Consider the following 8,747-nt stretch of genomic DNA (forward strand, 5'->3'; position numbering starts at 1 on the left):
TAATCTTTTGCTAAATAAAATACAATCACATGGTGTTACAGATGAAGTTCTTAATCTTCTCCAAGATTATGTATCAAACAAAAAAGCAGTATGTAAAACTAGGATCCTCATTTAGTAATTGGGAGAAAATGTATAAAAAGGTGCCACAAGGGTCAATTCTAGGACCGGTGTTATTCAATATTTTCTAAATGACATTTTCTATTTCATTCAGGATTCCTCTCTGCAAATACCCTGATGACAATACACTTTCTTATGCTGGATGCTCGATGAAGTCAAAACAAAATTGGAGTCCGATGGCTTAAAATTGATAGATTAATTTGTAGTGAATCAGATGAAAGCCAACCCTGATAAAATGTGCCAAGTGACAGGACAATAATTAAAATTCCACAAAATAAGAGAGTGGTAAATTTTTAACCTTCCCAGTTTATTACATCACATCAATTAACGGTAATTCTTAACTATAATTTTTGCACCTGCATTGCATACTGGTCAGTTCGGTTCTGCAGCTGTTAATGTTTATTCTTATACTGACCTGAATTTATTTCTTTGTCAGCGATTGACATTGTTCTGGATGATACACTAAGTTAGGTCAACAATTCTACTTCATATCTATAACGGATTACGTTGGAATTCGGTATCCGAACTGTTTAAGTTGAATATCTGTTCAAATACGTATCGGTCGGTACATTTGAAATATTATTGACAAGGACGTGTTTGAAAGAAGTGGAAAGTCTCCTACTCTATATAAAAAAAAAACAAACCCAACAGCATATAATTGCAGTGCAGGACACGCGTTCGATTGTCTGTCAGTTTTAAAAATAAAACTTGTGTTCGGTATCTGCCTGGACAGTTAACGGAATTGGCAAGAGTTACCACCGGACGGTAATTCAAGTTAATGGCCATACACACGATCCGCGATTTCTCTAATATTACTTATGCCATGAAATCTTTACACAAGAAAAAGTATCCGACCACGACGAGACCCGAACTCGCAATCTTCTAATCCGAAGTCAGACGCCTTATCAATTAGGCCACGCGGTCACAGAGTAACAATGGCACAACATAGGCTTTAAAGCACCGCAGAAAAGGTGATGAGAGCTTCACCAGATACAATATGCTAAAAAATATACTCACCCTTCTTAAAGGACAATTGTACCTTATAGTGTTAATGGCAGAGTAGTTCTGATTGGTTCTCTATATGGTGATAAATACATCTATAACGACTTTACTAGCACATATGAGGAGTTTTTGTTAAAGTTGAAAATGCCATTACTAAAAGTAAGAAGAATTAGAAATATTGCAGCTGAAACTTTCAAGATAATAAATAGACAGAGCCCAGTAAATCTACATGACCTAATTGAAATAAAGGAAAATAAATATAATTTCTGATATCAGAACACAGCAAAACTACCCAGCGTCAGAATATCAAGGTATGGGTTAAATTCCTTTAAATATTTAGCTGCAAAAACCTGGAATGACCTGCCAGACCATTTTGGTAGAGAATCCTCTTTTACTCAATTTAAGAATCTTCTAAACTCGTTGAACGGCAGATTATGCCATTGCTCTGCTATATATGCTTTTACATTGTTGACTATTTATAGTGCTGCTCTTTCATTTTAATTTTATTTAGCATTTGCTACTATTTGCCTTATTTGTTGACTGATGATTTATGTATGGCTGCATGAAAAGAACTAAATAGATGCCACGTACTGTACTTGTGATATAAATGTTATTTATTATAGTGTATGTACCCCTATGTCGATTTTAAAAGCTCACAGGAGCTTATGTTGTATTGTTTTAAAACATTGATGTTAAATAAAGCTTTTGCATTGTATTGTATTGTATTTTAGTGGTCATTTTAAGTGTTGATATCAGACAACATATGTTCCATCTATACAAAGCTAAATGCCAAATTCAAAATCAATCATTTTCTGAGTCATTCTTCATTGTGAAAAATAGAAAAATCCCATATAACAGGATAATATTGGACAGAAATCAAAATTCATTACAACATCTTTATAATGCCACATACATTGAAGTCAATCTGTCCAGTGGAAGCCAAGATTTTTGTGACAAAAATTTTCACAGATGGACAGACAGAAGGACAGATAGACAAGGTGATACACCCACTTGTTGAGTGGGGGTAATAATAAATGTTAAGTTGTATATATAGCAATCTGATTAAAATCAGCTGTTATGATATGCAACACTGCCTTACACTCCATAAGGGAGTGTATGGCAGTGTAGCATATAACAGTTCATTTTAGTCAGATTGTATAAATGACCTAGTAGCATGTCAAAGCTGTCATAGTTGGCCCTGATGTCCCATTACCTCATAAATGAAAAACAAAATTTTTCTTCTGGTATACATTGTTTTATTTGAATATTCAAATAAAATAAACGTGACAAAATATAATAAACAAACAGTGACAATAAATCTGTACCTTATTTTTACCAGCTGATAAGACACTTTAATATAAAGTATTATCAACACATATTACAGAGGAATATAAGTAGAGAACCAATCAGAACTACTCTGCCATTAACACTATACAAATTTTGTGTAATGAGAAAGGCTGAGAAGTTCCGACTGGGCAGTGAATATATTTGTATTATCTCCCCTTTCTCACAATTTTACAGAAAACCAAGAGAAGTAAGATTTTCTAAAAATGCTGTAAGAAAAGATTTTTCAGCTTGGACAGTAAACCGTGAAAAAAGTAGAAGTGAAAAGGATTCTTAATATTAAAATTAATAATTTTTGAAACAGCAAAATTAGCAACTACATTTGCAGTACATGAAATTATACAAAATACAATTTCGGTTTGATTAATTTCATATTTAAAAAAATACTTTAGCTTAAAAAAAAAAGGGATCTTTGCTTAAGACAATAAATGAAACTTGATTTATTTCAATCTAATATTTACATTTTGAACCGGAACTGACAAAAACTTTAACATGGAAAAATATAAACCTTTGAAGTAAGGTGTCTGTCTCTGCTAAGAATTAAGCAGTGAGTGAAACATGGAAAGCACAAAACCAATTTATTCACTTAGAACTATGTTTGAAATATTTTGGACATATGTAAATGTTGAAATGTACTGTAAAGGAACATTTAATTATTAGGCAAATAACTCTAGATCTGTCAAAAAGCCATTTTTTTTTTGCATTAACTGAAAACTTTTTTTCTGCAATACTGTAGAGATTTTCTAGGAGTTATCTCAATAAAGATCTGTTAATAGAAATGTTGGCATATTTGTATCTATTTTCAGATCTATGTGTGTTGAGATGCATGTTTTTTAAGTTTCCAACAAACCCCCCCCCCCAAAAAAAAAACCAAAAAAACAAAAAAAAACAAAGAACATGAGATTTGCCTAATTTTCATTAAAAATTGCCCTAAATGAATTTACAGTAAACATCACAACAACAACACATAAAAACCCAAGATATTTTTAGCATAAACACACCGTCTTTTTACAATTTTTTTTATTAATGATTACTTGAAAATAAATTTTATCATAAGAACATATAACAAGTATAAACCAAACTACTTTTTGACTATAGAATTAGTCTATTTAAGACAGGTGATCAATTTACTATGGTTAAAAAAACTGATATGTATGAACTTTAAAAAAGTGTCTGGTTCAGACAGGTTTTCAGTTTAATAAAGGTATGATTTTGACAGAATTACTGCATACTGTGGAAGTACTTTATTTCGTGGATTAGGGAAGAAACTCAAGTTCGTGGATTCTTGAATTTGTGGTATTAAGGTTTCCAGTATACTCCTCAAAGAAATCTCCTTTTCGTTGGGAACCAAATTCTACCCTCGAAAACCACGAAAAGATTGGTACCCCACGAACAATAGTACTTTCACAGTATATGACAACAAGATAGATATTTAATATGCAGAGCAGTCATAATTAATAAAGTATATATGTAAAAATATCACTAGAACTAGCTTGTTTAGAGATCTAATTGTTCAAGTAAAGCTAAATTTAATCACAATTGACCACATAACAGTAATATATTGTTTCTATTTATGAAGAAATATTTTCACAAGGATTGATGGCATTAACTTGCAAAATCAATTCATATTGTTTTTACTCTGGGTAGGCAATGCTATGTTATTTTTCAATGATTTATTTAGACTAGACTAGAAGATGAATAATATACCCTGTATTGTATATATACAGAAAATATACAATAATGGAAGGAAAATGACAATGCCCATACAAATTTTCTATCATAAATAATATGTAATTTGGCCATACACTGGATATCAATACCATCAAACATATCATAACTTGTTCAGTGGAACTGGTATAAGCAGAAGCCCACTCTTTGTTTAATTTAGACACATGTTCGGTTTACCAAGCCAGGTTAAAAATACATTTAAACTGATGTATAAAGTGTCTGATTTAGGCAGGTTTTTTTAAAAAATTATTCAATGTTCAGTTTAAAAGGTTTTCAGATTATTCAATGTTTGGTTTAGACAGGTTTTCAGATTATTCAAGGTTTGGTTTAGACAGGTTTCAATGTATATATATTCTGCTTCCAATCAGAATTCAGCCAAGTAATGGACAATGATAAAACACCAGCTGTATACATGAATAAGTAAGTGATTAATGATGTGTAGAAGAAGCAGATTTCCATTCCCAAGCCTTACATGTAATAAAAAAGAACAACAATAAAAAAATATCACCAGAAAACTAAAGAAAAAAGTAACACACTATCTAAGAATCATGCAAATTGTAATAATGGTTAGAAAGCCCAAACATTTTCATTTTTTTTATAATGCTACAGTCAATAGAAATTAACATATAACCATTGGTCTTAGGTGATATAAATTATATAAAATGCATTGTAGAATTTAAAATTCAGGGAAATAACTGTAAATGACGCAGAAAAAACAAAAAAACAAAAAAACTTTAATTTTCATGTGACCAGAGAGATCGGAATGAATAATTATACATCTAATCATAAAGCAACTTTACAACAAAAATGAAAATGTGTAGCCTTCATCAGTGCATCACATATTACAGAATGTGCAAGATTTGTACAAAAACTACTATTTAAATATTAACCAAAGCTGTTCTTAATATTCAAAAATATCAAATGACAATTATTTTTTCTAAAGTAAAATAATGCTGTTACCAAGTTATATGAAATGAGACCAAATCCCCATTAAAACACATTTTAAAATAAATGATAATTTAAGTTGACATAGAAAAGACTAAAATATAGAAATACATGCCCTAAACCCTTTTGGCAGGCCTCACAATCAATATGCTCTTTGTTAATGCAATGAAGTCTTCAGCACCATTCATTGATTAAATACTGCAGATACAGAATAAATGATATAATAATGTATAGAAGTAAAACAAGATATACAGAATAACATCAGTTTTGAAGTCTAGCAAGAAAACATCACTGTGAACCAGATATGGCAAGATGTGATATTCACTCAAGACATTCAAATTAATGTTATTCTGTTTAGTGGCAATGTCTAAGTCAATTTTCCAAAAAATTCAAATTTTCAAAATAAAAAATTGCCAAAACTTCCAATCAGTATTAAATGTAATGCTCTCATAAAAAACGACCCATAACTAATGCTGCAAAGGATTAGAAAAGATTTGACAGAGCAAATGGTTGCTCTGTCAGTACATGTTTTAGTTTTGAACATAAAGAAATGTAAACAAATAGACAAACAAAAACGAGATGCATACATACACATTGAACAGGGGTGTGAAAAAAAAAAAAGATTTGACCACACAAAACCAATCTTATTAATTGATAAAAGCTTCCATTATAAAGTGGAGTAAACTTCCACTGAAAAAAAGAAAAAAATAAAAAAAACACAATAACTTTGATCAAGATCATATCCTACTTCCAACATTAACAATACATTCAACATCTTAAGATAACAAAGTTGATAGTTTCATAAGATACATCAACTACCTGGTTTTGATTGTTATAATAAAGGTTTTAAAACACTCATCTTGAATGAAACTTCTTTGTCACTATTTTAGGTAATACATTCAATTTTGGCAGAAACTACATGTACATGTACCTACGTTGGAAACATCTTTCACTAATAAAAAATACTATTTTTCAAGTAAGTTCTGTACAATAATAGCAACAATAAATTGCAGCACCAAAATAAAATGCTTTTGTGCCATACCATTGTAATAAAAGGGTTGTAGGTAAATTGTGAACAGAATATAATAGATGATATATGAAACAAGAATTTATAGATTCCATTAGCACGAGATAAGCACAAATAGCAATTTAAGACACTAACTTACGAAAGCATAAATATTTTTTCATTTTTTTAAAAACTTGTTTTAAGTTGTTTTTTCACACTGAAATCCATTCTATTTTAACCTTCAAGTCTCAAAAAGGGACTACTGATAAAGACTAGTTCTCATCACTCAGTGGTGTTAGAAATTATCTAAGTTAAACCCAGCAGACCACTTTCAACATGCCCCAAAATTGATAAAACCTATATCCGTGATTGCATGAATGTTAAATTTTAAATATTTTGACTATTCCTGAGATTTTGACAGTCATTTTTTACTTCAGCAGTCTGTGAGTACAAACTTACTTTTACCTATAGGTGTTAGCTCTCCAGCTTTTGGTGGGAGAATCCCAATATTTCATAAAAAAATCAATGATATCCCTTTTGCTTGCCCATATCAAAGAGGGCGATTAAGCCACATTCAGAAAATTCTCCATTCTCATTTGAATTTTTGGCTCAATATCATAATAAATTACTTCAATTCTTGTCCAAATTAAGGAGGTAAACCTGAGGTAAAGGACATAATTCTTGAAACAAGTGTTATATTTGTATCATATTCAATTTCAACAAAGCCTCTCAAGCTTTCATTTGACCACACATAAGATTGATGTCAAATGCTAAATACAAACGTTCCAATGATTTGTAAGAGTTGTGTCCCTTACCCTAGGTCTACTACCTTACGTAATCTTGAACCTGTGATAAAGACCATTACTATCATTGTAACATAGGAAAACATTGTCATCTTCCAGGGGAGGGTTACATAATGTCACAAGAAAGAGTCGCAGTGTGTCATCTTCCAGGGGGAGGGTTACATAATGTCACAAAAAAGAGTCGCAGTGTGTCATCTTCCAGGGGGAGGGTTACATAATGTCACAAAAAAGATTCGCAGTGTGTCATCTTCCAGGGGAGGGTTACATAATGTCACAAGAAAGAGTCGCAGTGAACATGGATTTAGGTTTAATTAAGGACTGTTGGTAAACATAAAACATGTTAAGAAAACATAACCTCTGCAAATCTCCTGCTTTGAGAAAAGTTTAAAAGAGAGATTTCCTGCTTTGGAATTTTTAAAAGATAACACCTATGCTTCTACCACTGCTGAATGTTGTATCTTCTTTATCTAATTTGATCTACATTTATGTAGTGGTGGCTAAGAATCAACTCTCAAGCACCAATTATCAATGTTAAAAATTCGAAGATATCAAGCCTAAAATTGTTGTTATAATAATATACCGGGAACATTGTGTTGAGGCAGGGATACATTTCTGTGAGCATTCCATAATTTTGCCACCTAATTAAAAAACAAAAACAAAAAAACAAAAAAAAAACACTTGCACATATACATAAACATAGATCTATGATAAATATCCTAAGAAACAATCAACTAACCTACTTATTTAGCCACTCCTTTTTTAAATCATTAAGTGTCAGTCCCTGTAAAAATCAGGCAGTGGGTGAAACGTGGTATGAAAAAACCCATCATTTTGATAGTGTCATTTGACTCTTTGCACCATCAGAATCAAGGAAAAAAGACAATATTTTCCATACCATGCTGGACCATTGAGTTATAATTTCATTGAACATTGAACTGCACTGAAAATGAAGATAACTCTGTCAAAAACCTCATTTTTCTAACATTCTATTGTAAAATTGTTTAGCAAAGCCAGTAATGTAGAGATCAAATAATGGTCTTTTCAAGTAAAGAAAGATTACATTGTCAGATTGGTGGGGTTTTGACATGCATGTTTCTGATTTTTCCTATTCTGCCTGATTCTTACGAACACTTACAAGTAATAGGGAGATAATTCGTGATAATATTTCATAACCATTGAAATAATTTTCATCTTCTTTCCCTACCAACTTTCACTAATATATCTAAAAACTCTACTTAAATAACGTCATACAAATTTGAAATTCCAAAAATGCAAACAATTCTAGTTTCTGACAATTGAAGTAAAAAAGGCATGGTACAAATATTGTGATTGTCAATAATGAGATTCCATCAAGTATAATGTACAATAGCTGAGTTATCTATTTCAACTGAACTTGGTTTCATTTTTTCCAAAAAAAAACTATTAAATTAGTCACTGAAAATCAAATTGTATTTAAATTAAGTTTACAACTTTTCGGTAGACTCGTATCTTTTATTCTTCTCATCATATAAAGAGGTAGACCTAGGGTAAGGGACACAACTCTTACAAATCATCTAAACATTTCTATTCAACATTTTACATCAATCTCATGTAAGCTTCAAAGTAAATTGAAAAGATTTTATTCCGTTTCAAATGAAAGCTTGATAAGCTTTGGTGAATTTGAATATGATACAAACACATCACTGATTTCAAGAGTTATATCCCTTACCTTAGGTCTACCTCATTAAGTATAAGTTATAAGAATAAAGTTATTCAATGAAGTATTTCTTTCTTTGTTTAATTTCCTAATAAAAAAAGCAGTA

This window comes from Perna viridis, chromosome 2, assembly GCF_037379345.1.
Source record: "Perna viridis isolate PV_CMFRI_1.1 ecotype Kerala chromosome 2, ASM3737934v1, whole genome shotgun sequence".
Classification (NCBI taxonomy): Eukaryota; Metazoa; Mollusca; class Bivalvia; order Mytilida; family Mytilidae; genus Perna; species Perna viridis.